Source organism: Callithrix jacchus, chromosome 11 (genome assembly GCF_049354715.1).
Source record: "Callithrix jacchus isolate 240 chromosome 11, calJac240_pri, whole genome shotgun sequence".
In the NCBI taxonomy this organism is placed as follows: Eukaryota; Metazoa; Chordata; class Mammalia; order Primates; family Cebidae; genus Callithrix; species Callithrix jacchus.
This window is the reverse complement of record NC_133512.1, coordinates 129,183,039-129,210,384: the sequence shown is the minus strand read 5'-3', so window position 1 is coordinate 129,210,384 and position 27,346 is coordinate 129,183,039.

Here is a 27,346-nt window from a genome sequence, read left to right as displayed (position 1 = left end):
AAATCTAAATACTATCTAGGCACGCCAGTGTTAAAAACAAAATTGCTCTGAATATAATCTGTCATAAAAAATATACAATGTCCTATTCTACTCTTTTTTGGAGTATATACTCCAACTCAGTATGGCCTCTCATGTAAAATACCGAAATTCTTAATTTACGTGAATCGACAAATATCTCAATATTATCTAGGCACCTCAATGTTAAAAACAAAATTGCTCTGAATATAATCTGTCAGAAAAAACATACAAAGCCCTATTCTACTCTGTTTTGGAGTATATAAACCAAGTCAGTATGCTCTCTCATGTAAAATACCGAAATTCTAATTTTACGTGAATCTAAAAAAATCTAAATATTATCTAGGCTCCCCGAAGTTAAAAGAAAATGGCTCTGAAAATAATCTGTTAGAGAAAATATACAATGTCTTATTCTATTTTGTTTTGGAATATATACACCAACTAAGTAAGCTCTCTCATGTAAAATAATGAAATTCAAATATTACCTGAATCAAAAAAATCTAAATATTATCTAGGTACCCCAATGTTAAAAACAAAATTGCTCGGAATATAATCTGTCAGAAAAATATAACATGCCCTATTCTACTCTGTTTTGGAATATATACACCATCTCCATATGCTCTCTCATGTAAAATAAAAAAATTCAATATTTAAGCGAATCGAAAAAAATCTAAATATTATCTAGGCACATCAATTTTAAAAACAAAATTGGACTGAGTATAATCTGTCAGAAAAAAATTAAAATGCCCTATTCTACTTTGTTTTGGAGTATATACACCAACTCAATATGCTCTCTAATGTAAAATACAGAAATTCTATATTTAAGCGAATAGAAAAAAATCTAAATATTCTCTAGGCACCCCAATGTTAAAAGGGAAATTGTTCTGAATATTATCTGTCAGAAAAAATATACAATGACATATTCTACTTTGTTTTGGAGTATATACACCACTCAATATTCTCTCTCATGTAAAATACAGAAATTCTATATTTAAGCAAATCGAAATAAATCTAAATATTATCTAGGCACCCCAGTGTTAAAAGCAAAATTGCTCTGAATGTAATCTGTCAGAAAAAAATATACAATGCCCTTTTCTACTCTGTTTTGTACTATATACACCAACTCAGTATGCACTCTTCTGTGAAATACAGAAATTTTAATTTTACCCGAATTCAAAAATCTAAATATTATCTAGGCACCCCAATGTTAAAAACCAAATTGCTCTGAATATAATCTGTCAGAAGAAATATACAATGCTTTATTCTACCCTGTATTGGAGTATATACACCATCTTTATATGCTCTCTCATGTAAAATACAGAAATTCTAAATTTACGTGAATCGAAAAAAATCTAAATATTATCTATGCACCCCAATGTTAAAAACAAATTTGTTCTGAATATTATCTGTCAGAAAAAATATACAATACCCTATTCTACTCTGTGTTGGAAGATATACACCAACTCCATATGCTCTCTCATGTAAAATACAGATATTCTATATTTACGTGAATCGAAAAAATCTAAATATTATTTAGGCACCCCAATTTTAGAAACAAAAGTGCTATGATTATAATCTGTCAGAAAAAATATAAAATGCCGTATTCTACTCTCTTTTGGAATATATACACCAACTCAGTATGCTTTCTCATGTAAAATACCCAAATTCTAATTTTACGTAAATTGAAATAAATCTAAATAATATATAGGCACCCCAATTTTAATAGCAAAATTGCTCTGAATATAATCTGTCAAAAAATTATACAATGCTTTTTGCTACTCTGTTTTGGAGTATATACACCAACTCAATATGCTCCCTCATGTAAAATACCGAAATTTTAACTTTATGCAAATGGAAAAAAATCTAAATAATATCTAGGCACCCCAAAGTTAAAACAAAATGGCTCTAAATATAGTGTGTTAGAAAAAATATACAATGCCTTATTCTACTCTGTTTCAGAGCATACACACCAACTCAGTATGCTCTCTCATGTAAAATACCGAAATTTTAATTTTCCGTGAATCGAAAAATATCTAAATATTATCGAAGCACCCCAATGTAAAAAGCAAAATTGTTCTGAATATAGTCTGACAGAAAGAATATACAATGCCCTGTTCTACTCTGTTTTGGACTATATACACCAACTCAATATGCTCTCTAATTTAAAACATCGAAATTCAAATTTACGTGAATCGAAAACAATCTAAATAATATCTAGGCGCCCCAATGGTAAAAGAAATTGGCTCTGAAGATAGTCTGTTAGAAATATATACAATACCTAATTCTACTCTGTTTTGGAGTATATACACCAAGTCAGTATGCTCTCTCATGTAAAATACCGAAATTCTAATATTACGTTAATCGAAAAAAATTTAAATATTATCTAGGCACCTTGATGTTAAAAGCAAAGTTGCTCTGAATATAATCTGTGAGAAAAAATATACAATGCCCTATTCTACTCTGTTTTGGAGTATATACACCAACTCAGTAAGCTCTCTTATGTACAATACAGAAATTCTATTTTTACGTGAATCGAAAAAAACCTAAATATTATCTAGGCACCCCAATGTTAAAAGCAAAGTTGATCTGAATAGAATCTGTCAGAAAAATATATACAATGCCATTTTCTACTCTGTTTTTTAGTATATACACCAACTCCATATGCTCTCTCATGTAAAATACAGAAATTCTATATTTACGTGAATCGAAAAATATCTAAATATTATCTAGGCACCCCAATGTTAAAAGCAATATTGCTCTGAATATAATCTGTAAGAAAAAATAAGAGAGGATGTGGAGAAAAAGGAACACTTTTACACTGTTGGTGGGAGTGTAAATTAGTTCAACCATTGTGGAAGACAGTGTGGCGATTCCTCAAGGCCTTAGAAATAGAAATTCCATTTGACCCAGCAATCCCATTACTGGGTATATATCCAAAAGGCTATAAATCCTTCTACTATAAGGACACATGTACACAAATGTTCATTGCAGCACTGTTTACAATAGCAAAGAACTGGAATCAACCCAAATGCCCATTGATAATAGACTGGATTGGAAAAATGTGGCACATATACACCATGGAATATTATGCAGCAATCAGAAATGATGAGTTCGTGTCGTTTGTAGGGACATGGATGAATCTGGAGAACATCATCCTCAGCAAACTGACACAAGAACAGAAAATGAAACACCGCATATTCTCACTCATAGGTGGGTGATGAAAAATGAGAACACATGGACACAGAAAGGGGAGTACTAAACACTGGGGTCTATTGGGAGGGAAAGGGGAGGGCCAGTGGGAGGGGGAAGTGGGGAGGGATAGCCTGGAGAGAAATGCCAAATGTGGGTGAAGGGGAGAATAAAAGCAAAGCACACTGCCATGTGTGTACCTACGCAACTGTCTTGCATGCTCTGCTCATGTACCCCAAAACCTATAATCCAATAAAAAATAAAAAAAAAACAATATATACAATGCCCATTTCTACTATGTTTTGGAGTATATACACCAACTCAATATGCTATATTTTTAAAATACCGAAATTCTAATTTTACGTGAATCGAAAAAAATCTAAATATTATCTAGGTACCCCAATGTTAAAAACAAAACTGCTCTGAATATAGTCTGTCAGAAAAAATATACAATGCCCTATTCTAATGTGTTTTGGAGTATACACACCAACTCGATATTCTCTCTCATGTAAAATACAGAAATTCCGTATTTAGGCGAATCGAAAAAATTCTATATATTATCTAGGCACCCCAATGTTAAAAGCAAAATGGCTCTGAATATGATCTGTCAGAAGACATATACAATGCAATTTTTAACCTGTTTTGAAGTATATACACAAACTCAATGTGCTCTCTCATGTAAAATAGAGAAATTCTAATTTTACCCAAATCGAAAAATTCTAAATATTATCTAGGCAGCCCAATGTTAAAAATCAAATTTCTCTGAATATAATCTGTAAAAAATGTTATAAAATGTCCTATTCTACTCTCTTTTGGAGTATATACACCAACTCAGTATGCTCTCTCATGTAAACAACCGAAATTCTAATTTTACGTTAATCGACAAAGATCTAAATATTATCTAGGCACGCCAGTTTTAAAAACAAATTGTTCTGAATATAATAAGTCAGAAAAATACAAAATGCCCTATTTTACTCTCTTTTGGAGTATATACACCAACTCAGTATGGACTCTCATGTAAAATACCGAAATTCAGAATTTACGTGAATCGGCAAATATCTAAATATTATCTAGGCACACCAATGTTAAAAGAAAAATTGCTCTGAATATAATCTGTCAGAAAAAATATACAATGCCCTATTCTACTCTGTTTTAGAGTATATACACCAACTTAGGATGCTCTCTCATGTAAAATACAGAAATTCTAATTTTACGTGTATCGAAATAAATCTAAATATTATCTAGGCAACTTAATGTTAAAAACAAAATTGCTCTGAATATAACCTGTCAGAAAAAATATACAATAAACTATTCTACTCTGTTTTGGAGTATATAAACCAACTAAATATGCTCTCTCATGCAAAAAACCTAAATTATAATTTTACATGAATCGAAAAAATCTAAATAATATCTAGGCGCCCCAAAGTTATAAGAAAATGGCTCTGAATAGAGTCTGTTAAAAAATTTTACAATGCTTTATTCTACTCTGTTTTGGAGAATATACTTCAACTCAGTATGCTCTCTCATGTAAAATACCGAAACTCTAAATTTACGTGAATCGAAAAAAACCTAAATATTATCTAGGCACCCCAATGATAAAAGCAAAGTTGCTCTGAATATAATCTGTCAGAAAAAATATACAATGCCCTCTTCTACTCTGTTTTGAAGTATATACACCAACTCCATATTCTCTCTCACGTAAAATACAGAAATTCTATATTTTAGCAAATCGAAAACATCTATATATTTTATAGGCACCTTAATGTCAAAACCAAAATTGCTCTGAATAAAATCTGTCAGAAAAAATTTACAATGCCCTATTCTACTCTGTTTTGGAGTATATACACCAACTCAATACGCTCTCTCATGTAAAATACACAAATTCTAATTTTACCAGAATTTAAAAAAATCTAAATATTATCTAGGCACCGCCATGTTAAAAACCAAATGGTTCTGAATATAATCTGTCAGAAAAAATATACAATGCCGTATTCTACTTTGTTTTGGAGGATATACACCAACTCCATATGATCTCTCATGTAAAATACAGAAGTTCTATATTTACGTGAATCGAAAAAATCTAAGTCTTATCTAGGCACCCCAATGTTAAAAACAAAATTTCTCTGAATATAATCTCTCAGAAAAAATTCACAATGCTTTTTCTACTCTGTTTTAGAGTATATACACCAACTAAATATGCTCACTCATGTAAAATAACGAAATTCTAATTTTACGTGAATCGAAGAAAATCTAAATATTATGTAGGCAACCCAATGGTAAAAACAAAATTTCTCTGAATATAATCTGTCAGAAAAAATATACAATGCCCTATTCTACTCGGTTTTGGAGTATATACACCAACTCAGTATGCTCTCTCATGTAAAATACCGAAATTATAATTTTACGTGAATCGAAAGAAATCTAAATATTACCTAGACACCCGAATGTTAAAAGCAATATTGTTCTCATTATAATCTGTCAGACAAAATATACAATGCCCTTTTCTCCTCTCTTTTGGGGTATATACACCAACTCAATATGCTCTCTCATATAAAATACGGAAATTCTAATTTTACGTGCATCGAAAAAAATCTAAATAATATCTAGGCCCTCCAAAGTTAAAGGAAAATGGCTCTGAATATACTCTGCTAGAAAAAATATACAATGTCTTATTCTACACTGTTTTGGAGTATATACACCAACTCAGTATGCTCCCTCATGTAAAATAAAGAAATTCTATATTTACGTGAATTGAGAAAAATCTAAATATTATCTAGGCACCCCAATGTTAAAAACAAAATTGCTCTGAATATAATCTGTTAGAAAAAATATACAATGCCCTATTATACTGTTTTTTGGAGGATATATACCAACTCCATATGCTCTGTCATGTAAAATACAGGAATTCTATATTTACGTAAATCGAGAAAATATAAATATTATCTAGGCACCCCAACGTTAAAAAAAATTGCTCTGAATATAATCTCTCAAAAATATATACAATGACATATTCTACTTTGTTTTGGAGTATATACACCCCTCAATATTCTCTCTCATATAAAATACAGAAATTCTATATTTAAGCAAATCGAAATAAATCTAAATATTATCTAGGCACCCCAGTGTTAAAAGCAAAATTGCTCTGAATGTAATCTGTCAGAAAAAAATATACAATGCCCTTTTCTACTCTGTTTTGTACTATATACACCAACTCAGTATGCACTCTTCTGTGAAATACAGAAATTTTAATTTTACCCAAATTCAAAAATCTAAATATTATCTAAACACCCCAATGTTAAAAACCAAATTGCTCTGAATATAATCTGTCAGAAGAAATATAAAATGCTTTATTCTACCCTGTATTGGAGTATATACACCATCTCCATATGCTCTCTCAGGTAAAATACAGAAATTCTAAATTTACGTGAATCGAAAAAAATCTAAATATTATCTAGGCACCGCAATGTTAAAAACAAAATTGTTCTGAATATAATTTGTCAGAAAAAATATACAATGCCCTATTCTACTCTGTTTTCGAAGATATACACCAACTCCATATGTTCTCTCACGTAAAATATAGATATTCTATATTTACGTTATTCGAAAAAAATATAAATATTATCTAGGCACACCAATTTTATAAACAAAAGTGCTATGATTATAATCTGTCAGAAAAAATATAAAATGACCTACTCTACTTTGTTTTGGAGTATATACACCAACTCAGTATGCTCTCTGATGTAAAATACAGAAATTCTAATTTTACGTGAATCGAAAAAAATCTAAATAATATATAGGCACCCCAATGTTAATAGAAAAATTGCTCTGAATATAATCTGTCAGAAAAAATATACAATACCCTTTTCTACTTTGTTTTGAAATACATACACCAACTCCATATGCTCTCTCATGTAAAAAACCTAAATTATAATTTTACATGAATCAAAAAATCTAAATAATATCTAGTCACCCCAATGTTAAAATAAGATGGCTCTGAATATAGTCTGTTTGAAAAAATATACGATGCCTTATTCTACTCTTTTTTGGAGTATATACACCAACTCAGTATGCTCTCTCAGGTAAAATACAGAAATTCTATTTTTACGTGAATCGAAAAAAACCTAAATATTATCTAGGCACCCCAATGTTAAAAACAAAATTGATCTGAATATAATCTGTCAGAGAAAATATACAATGCTCTATTCTCTGTTTTGGAGTATATACACCAACTCAGTGTGCTCTCTCATTTAAAATACCGAAATTCTAATTTTACGTGAATCGAAAGAAATCTAAATATTAACTAGGCACTCGAATGTTAAAAGCAAAATTGCTCTGATTATAATCTGTCAGACAAAATATACAACGCCCTTTTCTCCTTCGTTTTGGGGTATATACACTACTGCAATATGCTCTCTCATATAAAATACTGAAATTCTAATTGTATGCACATCGAAAAACATCTAAATAATATTTAGGCGCCCCAAAGTTAAAAGAAAATGGCTCTGAATATACTCTGTTAGAAAAAATATACAATGCCTTATTCTACTCTGTTTTGGAGTATATACACCAACTCAGTATGCTCTCATATAAAATACAGATATTCTATATTTACGTGAATCGAGAAAAATCTAAATATAATCTAGCACCCCATTGTTAAAAACAAAATTGCTCTGAATATAATCTGTCAGAAAAAATAAACAATACCCTATTCTACTGTGTTTTGGAGGATATACACCAACTCCATATGGTGTCTCTTGTAAAATATAGAAATTTTATATTTACGTGAATCGAGAAAAATCTAAATATTATGTAGGCACCCCAATGTTAAAAAAAATTGCTCTGAATATAATCTCTCAGAAAAAATATACAATGACATATTCTACTTTGTTTTGGAGTATATACACCACTCAATATGCTCTCTCATGTAAAATACAGAAATTCTATATTTAAGCGAATCGAAATAAATCTAAAGATTATCTAGGCACCCCAATGTTAAAAGCAAAATTGCTCTGAATGTAATCTGTCAGAAAAAAATATACAATGCCCTTTTCTACTCAGTTTTGTACTATATAACCCAACTCAGTATGCTCTCTCATGTAAAATACAGAAATTCTAATATTACCCAAATTCAAAAATCTAAATATTATCTAGGCACCCCAATGTTAAAAACCAAATTGCTCTGAATATAATCTGTCATAAGAAATATACAATGCCCTATTCTACCCTGTATTGGAGTATAAACACCATCTCCATATGCTCTCTCATGTAAAATAGAGAAATTCTAAATTTACGTGAATCGAAAAAAATCTAAATATTATCTAGGCACCCCAATGTTAAAAACAAAATTGTTCTGAATATAATCTGTCAGATTAAATATACAATGCCCTTTTCTACTATATTTTGGAGTATATACACCAACTCAATATGCTCTCTCCTGTAAAATATTGAAATTCTAATTTTACGTGAATCGAAAAGAATTTAAATTTTATCTAGGCACCCCAATGTTAAAAACAATATTGCTCTGAATATAACCTGTCAGGAAAAATATACAATGCCCTATTCTACTGTGTATTGGTGTATATACAGCAAATCGATATTCTCTCTCATGCAAAATACAGAAATTCCATATTTAGGCGAATTGAAAAAAATCTATATATTATCTAGGCACCCCAATGTTAAAAACAAAATTGCTCTAAATATAATCTGTACGAAAAAATATACAATGCCTTATTTTACTCTGTTTTGGAGTATATACACCAACTCAGTATGCTCTCTCATGTAAAATACCGAAATTCTAATTTTACATTAATCGACAAAAATCTAAATATTATCTAGGCACGCCAGTGTTAAAAACAAAATTGCTCTGAATATAATCTGTCATAAAAAATATACAATGTCCTATTCTACTCTTTTTTGGAGTATATACTCCAACTCAGTATGGCCTCTCATGTAAAATACCGAAATTCTTAATTTACGTGAATTGACAAATATCTCAATATTATCTAGGCACCTCAATGTTAAAAACAAAATTGCTCTGAATATAATCTGTCAGAAAAAACATACAAAGCCCTATTCTACTCTGTTTTGGAGTATATAAACCAAGTCAGTATGCTCTCTCATGTAAAATACCGAAATTCTAATTTTACGTGAATCTAAAAAAATCTACATATTATCTAGGCTCCCCGAAGTTAAAAGAAAATGGCTCTGAAAATAATCTGTTAGAGAAAATATACAATGTCTTATTCTATTTTGTTTTGGAATATGTACACCAACTAAGTAAGCTCTCTCATGTAAAATAATGAAATTCAAATATTACCTGAATCAAAAAAATCTAAATATTATCTAGGTACCCCAATGTTAAAAACAAAATTGCTCGGAATATAATCTGTCAGAAAAATATAACATGCCTTATTCTACTCTGTTTTGGAATATATACACCATCTGCATATGCTCTCTCATGTAAAATAAAAATATTCAATATTTAAGCGAATCGAAAAAAATCTAAATATTATCTAGGCACATCAATTTTAAAAACAAAATTTGTCTGAGTATAGTCTGTCAGAAAAAAATTAAAATGCCCTATTCTACTTTGTTTTGGAGTATATACACCAACTCAATATGCTCTCTAATGTAAAATACAGAAATTCTATATTTAAGCGAATAGAAAAAAATCTAAATATTCTCTAGGCACCCCAATGTTAAAAGGGAAATTGTTCTGAATATTATCTGTCAGAAAAAATATACAATGACATATTCTACTTTGTTTTGGAGTATATACACCACTCAATATTCTCTCTCATGTAAAATACAGAAATTCTATATTTAAGCAAATCGAAATAAATCTAAATATTATCTAGGCACCCCAGTGTTAAAAGCAAAATTGCTCTGAATGTAATCTGTCAGAAAAAAATATACAATGCCCTTTTCTACTCTGTTTTGTACTATATACACCAACTCAGTATGCACTCTTCTGTGAAATACAGAAATTTTAATTTTACCCAAATTCAAAAATCTAAATATTATCTAAACACCCCAATGTTAAAAACCAAATTGCTCTGAATATAATCTGTCAGAAGAAATATACAATGCTTTATTCTACCCTGTATTGGAGTATATACACTATCTCCATATGCTCTCTCATGTAAAATACAGAAATTCTAAATTTACGTGAATCGAAAAAAATCTAAATATTATCTAGGCACCGCAATGTTAAAAACAAAATTGTTCTGAATATAATTTGTCAGAAAAAATATACAATGCCCTATTCTACTCTGTTTTCGAAGATATACACCAACTCCATATGTTCTCTCACGTAAAATATAGATATTCTATATTTACGTTAATTGAAAAAAATCTAAATATTATCTAGGCACACCAATTTTAGAAAAAAAAGTGCTATGATTAAAATCTGTCAGAAAAAATATAAAATGCCCTACTCTACTTTGTTTTGGAGTATATACACCAGCTCAGTATGCTCTCTCATGTAAAATACAGAAATTCTAATTTTACGTGAATCGAAAAAAATCTAAATAATATATAGGCACCCCAATGTTAATAGAAAAATTGCTCTGAATATAATCTGTCAGAAAAAATATACAATACCCTTTTCTACTTTGTTTTGAAATACATACACCAACTCCATATGCTCTCTCATGTAAAAAACCTAAATTATAATTTTACATGAATCAAAAAATTTAAATAATATCTAGTCGCCCCAATGTTAAAATAAGATGGCTCTGAATATAGTCTGTTTGAAAAAATATACGATGCCTTATTCTACTCTTTTTTGGAGTATATACACCAACTCAGTATGCTCTCTCAGGTAAAATACAGAAATTCTATTTTTACGTGAATCGAAAAAAACCTAAATATTATCTAGGCACCCCACTGTTAAAAACAAAATTGATCTGAATATAATCTGTCAGAGAAAATATACAATGCTCTATTCTACTCTGTTTTGGAGTATATACACTAACTCAGTGTGCTCTCTCATGTAAAATACCAAAATTCTAATTTTACGTGAATCGAAAGAAATCTAAATATTATCTAGGCACTCAAATGTTAAAAGCAAAATTGCTCTGATTATAATCTGTCAGACAAAATATACAATGCCCTTTTCTCCTTCGTTTTGGGGTATATACACTACTGCAATATGCTCCCTCATATAAAATACTGAAATTCTAATTGTATGCACATCGAAAAAAATCTAAATAATATTTAGGCGCCCCAAAGTTAAAAGAAAATGGCTCTGAATATACTCTGTTAGAAAAAATATACAATGGCTTATTCTACTCTGTTTGGAGTATATACACCAACTCAGTATGCTCTCTCATATAAAATACAGAAATTCTATATTTACGTGAATCGAGAAAAATCTAAATATAATCTAGGCACCCCATTGTTAAAAACAAAATTGCTCTGAATATAGACTGTCAGAAAAAATATACAATGCCCTATTCTAATCTGTTTTCGAGTATGTACACCAACTCCATATGCTCTCTCCTGTAAAACACAGAAATTATATATTTAAGAGAATCGAAAAAAATCTAAATATTATCTAGGCACCCCAATGTTGAAAGCAAAATTGCTCTGAATACCATCTGTCAGAAAAAATATACAATGCCCTATTCTACTCTTTCTGGAGTATATACACCAACTCAGTATGCTCTCTCATGTAAAATAAAGAAATTCAAAATTATGTGAATCAAAATAAATCTAAATATTATTTAGGCGCCCGAATGTTAAAAGCAAAAGTGTTTTGAAAATAATCTATCAGAAAAAATATACAATGCCCATTTAAAATCTGTCAGAAAAAATATCCAATGCCCTATTCTACTCTTTCTGGAATTTATAAACCAACTCAGCATTCTCTGTCATGTAAAATAACGAAAGTCTAATTTTCCGTGAATCCAAGAAAATCTAAATATTCTCTAGGCACCCCAATGTTAAAAGCAAAATTGATCTGAATATAGTCTGTCAGAAATAATATACAATGCCCTATTATACGGTGTTTTGGAGTATCAAAACCAACTCAATATGCTCTCACATGTAAAATACGGAAATTCTAATTTTACGTGAATCAAAAGCGGTATAAATAATACCAAGGCGCCTCAAAGTTTTGAGAAAATGGCTCTGAATATAGTCTGTTAGAAAAAACATACAATGTCTTATTCTACTCTGTTTCGGAGTATATACACAAACTCAGTATGCTCTCTCATGTAAAATACCGAAATTCTAACTTTACGTGCATGGAAAAACACCTAAATATTATCTAGGCACCTCAATGTTAAAAGCAAAATTGCTCTGAATACAATCTGTCAGAAAAAATATACAATGTCCTATTCTACTCCGTTTTCGAGTATATACACCAACTCCATGTGCTCTCTCATGTAAAATATCAAAATTCTAATTTTACCCGAATCGAAAAAATCTAAATATTATTTAGGCACCCCAATGATAAAAACAAAATTACTCTTTATATAATCTGTCAGAAAATATATGCAATGTCCTATTCTACTCTGTTTTGGAGTATATACACCAACTCCAGATGGTCTCTCTTGTAAAATAAAGAAATTTTATAATAAGCAAATCGAATAAAAATCTAAATATTACTTAGGCACCCCAATGTTAAAAGCAAAATTGCTCTGAATATAATCTGTCAGAAAAAATATACAATGCATTTTTCTACTCTGTTTTGCAGTATATAAACGAACTCAATACGCTCTCTCATGTAAAACATCAAAATTCTAATTTTACGCGAATTGAAAAAAATCTAAATAATATCCAGGCACCCCAAAGTTAAAAGAGAAGGCTCTGAATATAGTCTGTTAGAAAAAATATACAATGCCTTAATCTACTTTTTTTTGAGTATATAAACTAACTCAGTTTGTTCTCTCATGTAAAATACCGAAATTCTAATTTTACCCGAATCAAAAAAATCTAAATATTATCTAGGCACCCCAATGTTAAAAACAAAATTGCTATGAATATATACTGTTAGAAAAAATATACAATGCCTTATTCTACTCTGTTTTGGGATAAATACACCATCTAAGTATGATCTCTCATGTAAAATACCGAAATTCTAATTTTATGTGAATCGAAAGAAATCTAAATATTATCTGGGCACCCCAATGTTAAAAAAAAATGCTCTGAATATAATCTGTCTGAAAAAATGTACAATCCCCTTTTCTACTCTGTTTTGGATTATATACACCAACTCACTACTCTCTCTCTTGTAAAATACTGAAATTCTAATTTAACATAAATCGAAAAAAATCTAAATATCATCTGGTCAGCCGAATGTTAAAATCAAAATTTCTCTGAATATAAACTGTCAGAAAAATTATACAGTGTTCTTTTCTACTCTATTGTGGAGTATATACACCAACTCAATACGCTCTCTCATGTAAAATAACGAAATTCTAATTTTACGTGAATCGACAAAAATCTAAATATTATCTAGGCACCCCAATGTTACAAACAAAATTACTCTGAATATAATCTGTCACAAAAAATAAACAATGCTCTATTCTACCCTGTCTTGGAATATATACACAAACTCATTATGCTATTTCATGTAAAATACTAAAATTCTATATTTTAAGCGAATCGAAAAATATCTAAATATTATATAGGCATGCCAATGTTAAAAGAAAAATTTCTCTGAATATAATCTGTCCGAAAAAATATACAGTGCTTTTTTCTACTCTGTTTTGTAGTAAATACACCAACTCCATATGTTCTCTCACGTAAAATACAGAAATTCTAATTTTACCTGAATCGAAAAAATCTAAATATTATTTAGGCACACCAGTTTCAGAAACAAAATTGCTATGATTATAATCTGTCAGAAAAAATATAAAATGTCGTACTCTACTTTGTTTTGGAGTATATACACCAACTCAGTATGCTCTCTCATGTAAAATACAGAAATTCTAATTTTACGTGAATCGAAAAAAATCTAAATAATATATAGGCAACCCAATGTTAATAGAAAAATTTCTCTGAATATAATCTGTCAGAAAAAATTTACAATGCCCTTTTCTACTTTGTTTTGAAATATATACACCAACTCCATATGCTCTCTCATGTAAAATACCTACTTTCTAATTCTACGTGAATCGAAACATATCTAAATAATATCTAGGCGCCCCAAAGTTTAAAGAAAATGGCTGTTAATATAGTCTGTTAGAAAAAAAATACAATGCCTTATTCTACAATATTTTGGAGTATATAAACCAACTCAGTATGCTCTCTCATGTAAAATACAGAAATTCTAAATTTACATGAATCGAAAAAAATCTAAATATTATCTAGGCACCCCAATGTTAAAAACAATATTTCTCTGAATATAATCTTCCAGAAAAAATATACAATGACCTATTCCACTCTTTTTTGGAGTATATACAGCAACTCAATATGCTCTCTCATGTAAAATACAAAATTCTATATTTAAGAGAATCGAAAAAAATCTAAATATTATCTAGGCACCCCAGTGTTAAAAGAAAAATTGCTCTGAATATAATATGTCAGAAAAAATATACAGTGCCCTATTCTACTCTGTTTTGTAGTATATACACTAAGTCAGTATGCTCTCTCATGTAAAATACAGAAATTATAATTTTACCCAAATCGAAAAAATCAAAATATTGTATAGGCACCCCAAAGTTAAAAACAAAATTGCTCTGAATATAATCTGTCATTTAAAAATATATACAAAGCCCTATTCTACTCCGTTTTGGAGTATATGCACCTACTCAGTATGCTTTCTCATGTAAAATACCAAAATTCAAAATTTACGTGAATCGACAAAATCTAAATATTATCTAGGCACCCCAATGTTAAAAGCAAAATTTCTCTGAATGTAATCTGTCATATAAAATATACAATGACCTTTTGTACTCGGTTTGGGGTATATAAACCATCTCAATATGCTCTCTCATGTAAAAAACCTAAATTATAATTTTACGTGAATCTAAAAAATCTATATAATATCTATCACCCCAAATCTATAAGAAAATGGCTCCGAATATAGTCTGTTAGAGAAAATATACAATGCCTTATTCTACTCTGTTTTGGAGTATATACACCAACTCAGTATGCTCTCTCATGTTAAATTCCGAAATCCTATTTTACGTGAATCGACAAAAACCTAAATATTATCTGGAAACCCCACTGTTAAAAGCAAAGTTGCTCTGAATATAATCTGTCAGATAAAATATACAATGCCCTATTCTACTCTGTTCTGGAGTATATAAACCAACTCAATATTCTCTCTCACGTAAAATAGAGAAATTCTATATTTAAGCGAATCGAAAATTCTATATATTATATAGGTACCTTAATGTTAAAAGCAAAATTGCTCTGAATATAATCTGTCAGAAAAAATATACAATGCACTATTCTGATCTCTTATGGAGTATATACACCAACTCAATACGCTCTCTCACATAATATACAGAAATTCTTATTTTACCTGAATCGAAAAAATCTAAATATTATCTAGGCACAGCAATTTTAGATACAAAATTGCTCTGAATATAATCTGTCAAAAAAAATATACAATGCCCTATTCTACTCTGTTTGGGAGGATATACACCAACTTGATATTCTCTCTCCTGTAAATTCAGAAATTCTATATTTAAGCGAATCGAAAAAAATCTATATATTATCTAGGCACCCAATGTTAAAAGCAAAATGGCTCTGAATAAAATATGTTAGAAAAAATATACAATGCCCTTTTCTACCTTGTTTTGTAGTATATACACCAAAACAATATGCTCTCTCATTTAAAAGACAGAAATTCTAATTTTAGCCGAATACAAAAAATCTAAATATTATGTAGGCACGCCAATATTAAAACCAAAATTGCTCTGAATATAATCTGTCAGAAAAAATATACAATGCCCTTTTTTACTCTGTTTTGGCGTATATACACCAACTCAATATACTCTCTCATGTAAAATAGCTAAATTGTAATTTTATGTGAATCGAAAAGATCTAAATAATATCTAGGTGCCCTAAAATTAAAAGGAAATGACTCTGAATGTAGTCTGTTAGAAAAAATATACAATGCCCTATTCTACTTTGTTTTGGAGTATACACAGCAACTCAATATGCTCTCTCATTTAAAATGCCGAATATCAATATTTAAGCGAATCGAAAAATACCTAATATTATCTAGGCACCCCAACGTTGAAAGCAAAATTGCTCTGAATATAATCTGTCAGAAAAAATATACAATGCCCTTTTATAATCTGTTTTGTAGTACATACACCAACTCAATATGCTCTCTCATGTAAAATACCGAAATTATAATTTTACGCGAATCGAAAAAATCTTAATAAAATCTAGGTGACCCAACGTTAAAAGAAAATGGCTCTGAATATTGTCTGTTGGAAAAAATATACAATGCCTTATTCTGTTCTATTTTGGAGTATATGCACCAATTCTGTAGGCTCTCTCATGTAAAATACCGAAATTCTAATTTTACCTGAATCGAAAAAATCTAAATATTATCTAGGAAGCCCAATGTTAAAAACAATATTGCTCTTAATATTATCTGTCAGAAAAAATATACAATGCCCTATTCTAATCTGTTTTGGCGTATATAAATCAACTCCATATGCTCTTTCACGTAAAATACAGAAATTCTATATTTAAGCAAATTGAAAAAAATCTAAATATTATCTAGGCAATCCATTGTTAAAAACAAAACTGCTCTGAATATAATCTGTCAGAAGAAATATACAATGCCCTATTCTACTCTGTTTTGAAGTATATACACCAACTCAGTGTGCTCTCTCATGTAAAATACCGAAATTCTAAATTTGCGTGAATCGAAAAAAATCTAAATATTATGTAGGCATTCCAAAGTTATAAACAAAAGTGCTCTGAATATATTCTGTCAGATAAAATATACAATGCCCTATTCTACTTGTTTTGGAGTATATACACCAACTCAATATCGTCTCTCATGTAAAATACCAAAATTCTAATTTTACATGAATCGAAAAAATCTAAATAATATCTAGGCGCCCCAAAGTTAAAAGAAACTGGCTCTGAATATAAACTGTTAAAAAAAATGTACAATGCCTTCTTCTACTCTGTTTTGGAGTATATACACCATCTCAGTATGGTCTCTCATATAAAATACCGAAATTCTAATTTTACGTGAATCAATAAAAATCTAAATATTATCTACGCACCCCAATGTTAAAAGCAAAATTGCTGTGAATATAATCTGTCAGAAAAAATATACAATGCCCCTTTCTACTTTGTTTTGTAGTATATACACCAACTCAGTATGCTCCCTCCGGTTAAATAAGGAAATTGTAATTTGACGCTAATTGAAAAAAATCTAAATAATATCTAGGTGCCCCAATTTAAAAGAAAATGGCTCTGAATATACTCTGTTAGAAAAAATATACAATGCCTTATTCTACTTTTTTCGAGTATATACACCAACTAAGTATGCTCCCTCACTTAAAATACCGAAATTGTAATTTTACGTGAATCGAAAAAAATCTAAATATTATATAGGCACCCCAATGTTAAAAACATAATTTCTCTGAATATAAGCTGTCAGAATAAATATACAATGCCCTATTTTACTCTGTTTTGGAGTATATACAGCAACTCCATATGCTCTCTCATGTAAAAGACAATAATTAAATATTTAAGCGAATCGAAAAAATCTAAATATTATCTAGGCACCCCAATGTTAAAAAAAAATTACTCTGAATATAATCTGTCAGAAAAAATATCCAATTTCCAAATCTACTGTGTTTTGAAGTATATACACCAACTCCATATGCTCTCCCATGTAAAATACAAAAATCTATATTTAAGTGAATCGAAAAAAATATAAATATTATCTAGGCACCCCAATGTTAAAGGAAAAATATCTCTGAATATAATCTGTCAGAGAAAATAGACAATGCCCTTTTCTACTCTGTTTTGGAGTATATACACAAACTCAATATGCTCTCTCATGTAAAATACCGAAATTCTAATTTTACGTGAATAGAAAAAAATCTAAATAATATCTAGGCCCCCGAAAGTTAAGAGAAAATATCTCTTAATATAGTCTGTTAGAAAAAATAAAAAATTCCTTATTCTACTCAGTTTTGTAGTATATACAGCAACTCCATACGCCCTCTCATGTAAAATACAAATATTCTATATTTAAGCGAATCGAAAAAAATATAAATATTATTAAGGCACCCCAATGTTAAAAGCAAAATTGCTCTGGATATCATCTGTCAGAAAAAACATACAATGCCCTATTCTACTCTGTTTTGTAGTATATACACCAACTCAGTATTCTAGCTCATGTATAATACCGAAATTTAAATTTACGCAAATCGAAGAAAATCTTAATAACATCTAGGCACCCCAAAGTAAAAAGAAAATGACTCTAAAAATAGTCTGTTAGAAAAAATATACACTAACTTATTCTACTCTGTTTTGGAGAATATACACCAACTCAGTATGCTATCTCATATAAAATACCAAAATTATAATTTTACGTGAATCGAGAAGAATCTAAATATTATCAAGGTTCCCTAACTTAAAAAATAATTGCTCTGAATATAATCTGTCAGAAAAACTATACAATGCGTATTCTACTCTGTTTTGGAGTATATACACCAACTCCATACGCTCTCTCATGTAAAATACCGAATATCAATATTTAAGCGAATCGAAAAAAATCTAAATATTATCTAGGAACACCAATGTTAAAAGCAAAATTGCTGTGCATACAATCTGTCAGAAAAAATATACAATGCTTTTTTCTACGCTGTTTTGTAGTATATAAACCAACACAATATGCTCTCTCAAGTAAAATACCGAAATTATAATTTTAGGCGAATAGAAAAAAATCTAAATAATATCTAGGCGCATGAAAGTAAAAAGGAAATGACTCAAAATATACTCTTTTAGAAAAAATACACAATGCCTTATTCTACCCGGTTTTGGAGTATATACACCAACTCAGTATGCTCTCTCATGTAAAATACAGAAATTCTATATTTAAGCGAATCGAAAAAATCTAAATATTATCTAGGCACCCCAATGTTAAAGAAAAAATTGCTCTGAATACAATCTATCAGAAAAAAAATACAACGACTTATTCGACTCTGTTCTTGATTATATAAACCAACTCCATATGCTCTCTCATGTAAAATAAAGAAATTCTATATATAAACAAATCGAAAAAAATCTCAATATTATCTAGGCACCCCTATTTTAAAAGCAAAATTGCTCTGAATATAATCGGTCAGTGAAAATATACAATGCCCTTTTCTACTCTGTTTTGTAGTATATAAACCAAATCAATACTCTCTCTCATGTAAGATAAAAAAATTCTAATTTTACGCAAATCGAAAGAAATTTAAATAATATCTCAGCACCCGAAATTGAAAAAAATATGACTCTGAATATAGTCTGTTAGAGAAAATATACAAAGCCTTATTCTACTCTGTTTTGGAGTATATACACCAACTCAGTATGCTCTCTCATGTAAAATACAGAAATTCTATATTTAAGCGAATCGAAAAAATCTAAATATTATCTAGGCACCCCAATGTTAAAGAAAAAATTGCTCTGAATACAATCTATCAGAAAAAAAATACAACGACTTATTCGACTCTGTTCTTGATTATATAAACCAACTCCATATGCTCTCTCATGTAAAATAAAGAAATTCTATATATAAAAAAATCGAAAAAAATCTCAATATTATCTAGGCACCCCTATTTTAAAAGCAAAATTGCTCTGAATATAATCGGTCAGTGAAAATATACAATGCCCTTTTCTACTCTGTTTTGTAGTATATAAACCAAATCAATACTCTCTCTCATGTAAGATAAAAAAATTCTAATTTTACGCAAATCGAAAGAAATTTAAATAATATCTCAGCACCCGAAATTGAAAAAAATATGACTCTGAATATAGTCTGTTAGAGAAAATATACAAAGCCTTATTCTACTCTGTTTTGGAGTATATACACCAACTCAGTATGCTCTCTCATGTAAAATACAGAAATTCTATATTTCAACGAATCGAAAAAAATCTAAATATTATCTAGGCACCCCAATGTCAAAAGCAAAATTGCTGTGAATATATTTTGTCAGAGAAAATATACAATGCCCTATTCTACTCTGTTTTGGAGTATATACACCAACTCCATATGCTCTCTCATGTAAAATTAAGAAATCATATATTTAAGCGAATTGAAAAGAATCTAAATATTATCTAGGCACGCCAATGTTAAAACCAAAATTGCTCCGAATATAATCTGTCAGAAAAGATATACAATGTGCTTTTCTACTCTGTTTTGTGGTATATACACCAACTCAATATGCTGTCTCATGTAAAATACCGAAATTCTAATATTACGCGAATCGAAAAAAATCTAAATAATATCCAGGATCCCCAAAGTTAAAAGAAAATCGTGCTAAATATAGTTTGTTAGAAAAAATATACAATGCCTTACTCTACAATTTTTTAGAGTATATAAACCAACTCAGTATGCTTCCTCATATAAAATACAGAAATTGTAATTTTACCTGAATCAAAAAAATCTAAATATTATTTAGGAACCCCAATGTGAAAAACAAAATTGCTCTGAATATAATCTGTCAGAAAAAATATACAATGCCCTATTCTACTCTGTTTTGGGGTATATAAACCAACTCCATATGCTCTCTCATTTAACATATCGAAATTCTAATTTTACACGAATCAAAAAAAAATCTAAATATTATCTAGGCACCCCAATGTTAAAAACAAAATTTCTCTGAATATAATCTGTCAGAAGCAATATACAATGCCCCATTCTACTCTGTATCAAAGTATATACACCAAATCCATATGATCTCTCATGTAAAATACAGAAATTCTATATTTGATTGAATCAAATAAAATCTAAATATTATCTAGGCACCCCAATGTTAAAAGCAAAATTGCTCTGAATATAATCTTTCAGAGAAAATATACAATGCCCTATTCTACTCTGATTTGGAGTATATAGACCAACTCCATATGCCTTCTCATGTAAAATACAGGAATTCAATATTTAAGCGAATCGAAAAAAATATAAATATTATCTAGGCACCAAAATGTTAAAAAAAAAACTGCTGTGAATATAATCTGTCACAAAAAGTATACAGTGCCCTTTTCTACTATGTTTCGTAGAATATACACCAACTCAGTATGCTCTCTCATTTATAATACCGAAATTCAAATATTACGCGAATCGAAAAAAATCTAAATAATATCTAGGCGCCCCAGAGTTAAAAGAAAATGGCTCTGAATATAGTCTGTTAGAAGAAATATACTATGCCTTATTCTACTATGTTTTGGGGTATATACACCAACTCAGTATGCTAAATAATGTAAAATACAGAAATTCTAATTTTACCCAAATCGAAAAAATCTAAATATTATCTAGGCACACTAATGTTAAAAACAAAATTGCTCTGAATATAATCTGTCAGAAAATATATACAATGCCCTATTCTACTCTGTTTTAGAGTATATACACCAACTTTATATGCTCTCTCATGTAAAATAGAGAAATTCTAAATTTAAGCGAATCAAAAAAAATCTAAATATTACCTAGGCACCAAAATGTTAAAAACAAAACTGCTGTGAATATAATCTGTCACAAAAAATATACAGTGCCCTTTTCTACTCTGTTTCGTAGTATATACACCAACTCAGTATGCTCTCTCATTTATAATACCGAAATTCAAATATTACGTGAATCGAAAAAAATCTAAATAATATCTAGGCGCCCCAGAGTTAAAAGAAAATGGCTCTGAATATAATCTGTTAGAAGAAATATACTATGCCTTATTCTACTATGTTTCAGGGTATATACACCAACTCAGTATGCTAACTAATGTAAAATACAGAAATTCTAATTTTACCCGAATCGAAAAAATCTAAATATAATTTAGGCACCCCAATGTTAAAAACAAAATTGCTCTGAATATAATCTGTCAGAGAAAATATACAATGCCATATTCTACTTTGTTTCGGAGTATATAAACCAACTCCATATGCTCTCTCATGTAAAATATAGAAATACCATATTTAACTGAAACGAAAATAATCTAAATATTATCTAGGCACCCCAATGTTAAAAGCAAAATTGCTCTGAATATAATCTGTCAGAACAAATATAAAATGTTCTGTTCTACTTTGTTTTGTATTATATACACCAAATCAATATGTTCTCTCAAGTAAAACACCGAAATTCAAATTTTACACGAATCGAAAAAAATCTAAATAATATCTAGGCGACCCAAAGTTAAAAGAAAATGGCTCTGAATATAGTCTGTCAGAAAAAATGTACAATGCCCTATTCTATTCTGTTTTAGAAGTATATACACCAACTCAGTATGCTCTCTCATGTAAATATAGAAATTCTAATTTTACCCGAATAGAAAAAATCTAAATTTTATCTAGGCACCGCAATGTTAAAAGCAAAATTACTCTGAGTATAATCTGTCAGAAAAAATATACAATGCCCTATTCTACTTTGTTTTGGAGTATATAAACCTATTCCATATGCTCTCTCATGTACAATACAGAAATCCTATATTTTAGCGAATCAAAAAGAATCTAAATATTATCTAGGCACCCCAATGTTAAAAGCAAAATTGCTCTGAATATAATCTGTCAGAAAAAATATACAATGTCCTTTTCTACTCTGTTTTGAAGTATATACACAAACTCAATATGCTCTCTCATGTAAAATATCGAAATTCTAATAATATGCTAATCGAAAAAATCTAAATATTATCTAGGCACACCAATGTTAAAAGCAATATTGCTCTAAATATAGACTGTCAGAAAAAATATGCAATGCTTTTTTCTACTCTGTTTATGAGTATATACACCAACTCAATATGCTCTCTCATGTATAATATCGATAATCAAATTTTACACGAATCGAAAAAAATCTAAATAATATCTAGGCGCTTCAGAGTCAAAAGTAAATGGCTTTGAATATAGTCTGTTAGAAAAAATATGCACTGCCTTATTATACTCTCTTTTGGAGTATATACACCAACTCAGTATGCTCTCTCATGTAAAATACAAAAATTCTAATTTTACGATACAGGAAAGAAATTTAAATATTATCTAGGCACCCCAATGTTAAAAGCAAAATTACTCTAAATATAATCTGTCAGAAAAAATATACAATGTTCTTTTCTATTTTTTTTTGAGTATATACACCAAATCAATAGGCTCTCTCATGTAAAATATCGATATTCTAAGTTTACGTGAATCGAAAAAAATCTAAATATTATCTAGGCACCCCAATGTTAAAAGCAAAATTGCTCTGAAAATAATCTCTCAGAAAAAATATACAATGCCCTTTTCTCCTTTGCTTTGGAGTATATACACCAACTCAATATGCTCTCTCATGTAAAATACCGAAATTCTAATTTTACGCAAATCGAAAAAAATCTAAATAATATCTAGGGGCCCCAAAGTTAAAAGAAAATGGCTCTGAATATAGTCTGTTACAAAAAATATATAATGCCTTATTCTACTCTGTGTTGGAGTATATACACCAACTAAGTATGCTCTGTCATGTAAAATAAAATAATTATAAATTTACGTGAATCAAAAAAAATCAAAATACTATCTAGGCACCCCAATGATAAAAAAAATTCCTCTGATATAATCTGTCAGAAAAAATATACAATGCTCTTTTCTAATCTGTTTTGTAATATATACACCAACTCAGTATGCTCTCTCATGTAAAATACCGAAATTCTAATTTTATGCGAATCAAAAAAAATCTAAATAATATCTAGGCGCCCCAAAGTTAAAAAAAAATGCACTGAATATAGTCTGTTAGAAAAAATATACCGTGCCTTATTCTACTCTGTTTTGGAGTATATACTCAAACTCGGTATGATCTCTCATGTAAAATACCGAAATTCTAATTTTACGTGAATGCAAAAAATCTAAATATTTTCTAGGCACCCCAACGATAAAAGCAAAATTGCTCTGAATATACTCTGTCAGAAAAAATATACAATGTTTTTTTTTTACTCTGTTTGGAGTATATACACCAACTCAATATGCTCTCTCATGCAAAATACCAAAATTTAAATTTTACGTGAATCAAAAAAAATCTAAACAATATCTAGGCGTTCCAAAAATAAAAGAAAATGGCTCTGAATATAGTCTGTTAGGAAAAATATACAATGCCTTATTCTACTTTTTTTTTCGAGTATATACACCAACTAAGTGTGCTGCCTAACGTAAAATAGCAAAATTGTAATTTTACCAGAATCGAAAAAATCTATATATTATCTAGACACCCCAATGTTAAAAACAAAATTTCTCTGAATATAATCTGTCATAAAAGATATACAATGCCCTTTTCTACTCTATTTTGGAGTATATACACTCACTCCATATGCTCTCTCATGTAAAATACAGAAATTCCATGTTTAAGCGAACCGAAAAAAATCTAAAGATTATCTACGCACCCTAGTGTTAAAAGAAAAATTTCTCTGGATATAATCTGTCACAACAAATATACAATGCCATTTTCTACTCTGTTTTGTAGTATATACACCAACTCAATATCCTCTCTCATATAAAATACCGAAATTCTAACTTTACGCGAATTCAAAAAAATCTAAATAATATCTAGGTGCCCCAAAGTTAAAAGAAAATGGCTCTGAATATAGTCTGCAAGAAAAAATATACAATTCCTTATTCTACTCTGTTTTGGAGTATATACACCAACTAAGTATGCTCTCTCTTGTAAAATACTGAAATTCTAATTTTACCCGAATCGAAAAAATCTAAGTATTATCTAGGCACAACAATGTAAAAAACAAAATTGTTCTGAATATAGTCTGTGATAAAAAATACACAATGCCCTATTCTACTCTGTTTTGGAGTATATACACTAACTCCATATGCTCTCTCATGTAAAATACAGAAATGCTATATTTAAGAGAATTGAAAAATATCTAAATATTATCTAGGCAACCCCAATGTTAAAAACGTAATTCCTCTGAATATAATCTTTCAAAGAAAATATACAATGCCTTATTTTACTCTCTTTTGGAGTATATAAACTAACTCCATATGCTATCTCATGTAAAATACAGAAATTATATATTTAAGCAAATCGAAAAAAAACTAAATATTATCTAGGCGCCCCATTGTTAAAAGCAAAATTGCTCTGAATATAATCTGTCAGGAAAAATATACAATACCCTTTTTTACATTGTTTTGTAATATATACACCAACTCAATATGCTCTCTTATGTTAAATACTGAAATTATAAGTTTACGCGAATCGAAAAAAATTTAAATAATATCTAGGTGCCCCATAGTTAAAAGAAAATGGTTCTGAATATAGTCTGTTAGAAAAAATATACAATGCCATTCTCTACTTGTTTTGTAGTATATACACCAACTCAATATGCTCTCTCATGTAAAATACCGAAATTCTAATTTAACACGAATCAAAAAAAATCTACATATTATCTAGGCACCCCAATGTTCAAAGCAAAATTGCTCTGAATATAATCTTTCAGAACATATATACAATGCCATTTTCTACTCTGTTGTGTAGTATAGACACCAACTCAATATGCTCTCTCATATAAAATACGAAAATTCTAAATTTACACGAATCGAAATAAATCTAAATAATATCTAGGCGCCCCAAAGTTAAGAGAAAATTGCTCTGAATTTAGTCTGTAAGAAAATATATACAATGCCTGATTCTACTCTGCTTTAAAGTATATACACCAACTCAGTATGCTCTCTCATGTAAAATACAGAAATTCTAATTTTACCCGAATCGAAAAAATCTAAATATTATCTAGGCACCACAATGTTAAAAACAAAATTGCTCTAAATATAATCTGTGAGAAAAAATATACAATGCCCTATTCTAATCTCTTTTAAAGTATATATACCAACTCAGTATGCTCTCTCATGTAAAATACTGAAATAATAATATTACGCGAATCGAAAAAAATCCAAATATCTAGGCGATTCAAAGTTAAAAGAAAATGGCTCTGAATATAGTCTGTTAGAAAAAATATAAAATGCCCCTTTCTACTTTGTTTTGCAATATATACACTAACTCAATATGCTCTCTCATATAAAATACCGAAATTCGAATTTTACGTGAATTGAAAAAATTCTAAATAATTTCTAGGTGCCCTAAATTTAAAAGAAAATGGATCTTAATATACTCTGTTAGAGAAAATATACCATGCTATTTTCAACTCTGTTTTGGAGTATATACACCAACTGAGTATGCTCTCTCATGTAAAATACCGAAATTCTAATTTTACGTGAATCGAAAAAAATCTAAATAATATCTAGGTGCCCTAAAGTTAACAGAAAATGGCTGTGAATATAATCTGTCAAAAAAAATATACAATGCCTTATTCTACTCTGTTTTGGAGTATATACACCAACTCCATATGCTCTCTTATCTAAAATACAGAAATTCTATATTTTAGCCAATCGAAAAAAATCTAAATATTATCTAGGCACCCCAATGTTAAAAGTAAACTTGTTCTGAATATAATCTGTCAGAAAAAATATACCATGCCCTTTTCTACTCTGTTTTGCAGTATATAAACCAACTCAATATGCTCTCTCATGTAAAATACCGAAATTATAATTTTACGCGAATTGAAATAAATCTAAATAATATCTAGGCGCCCGAAATTAAAGAAAATGCCTCTGAATATTGTCTGTTAGAAAAAATATACAATGCCTTATTCTACTCTGTTTTGGAGTATATACATCAACTCCATATGCTCTCTCATTGAAAATACCGACATTCTAATTTTACGTGAATCAAAATTTCTAAAGATTATCTAGGCACACGAAGGTTAATGACAAAATTGCTCTGAATATAATCTGTCAGAAAAAATATACAATGTTCTATTGTACTCTATTTTGGAGTATATACACCAACACATTATGCTATCTCATGTAAAATACAGAAATTGTAATTTTACTCGAATCTAAAAAAATCTAAATATTATCTAGGCACCCCAATGTTAAAAGCAAAATTTATCTGAATATAATCTGTCAGAACAAATATACAATGCCATTTTAT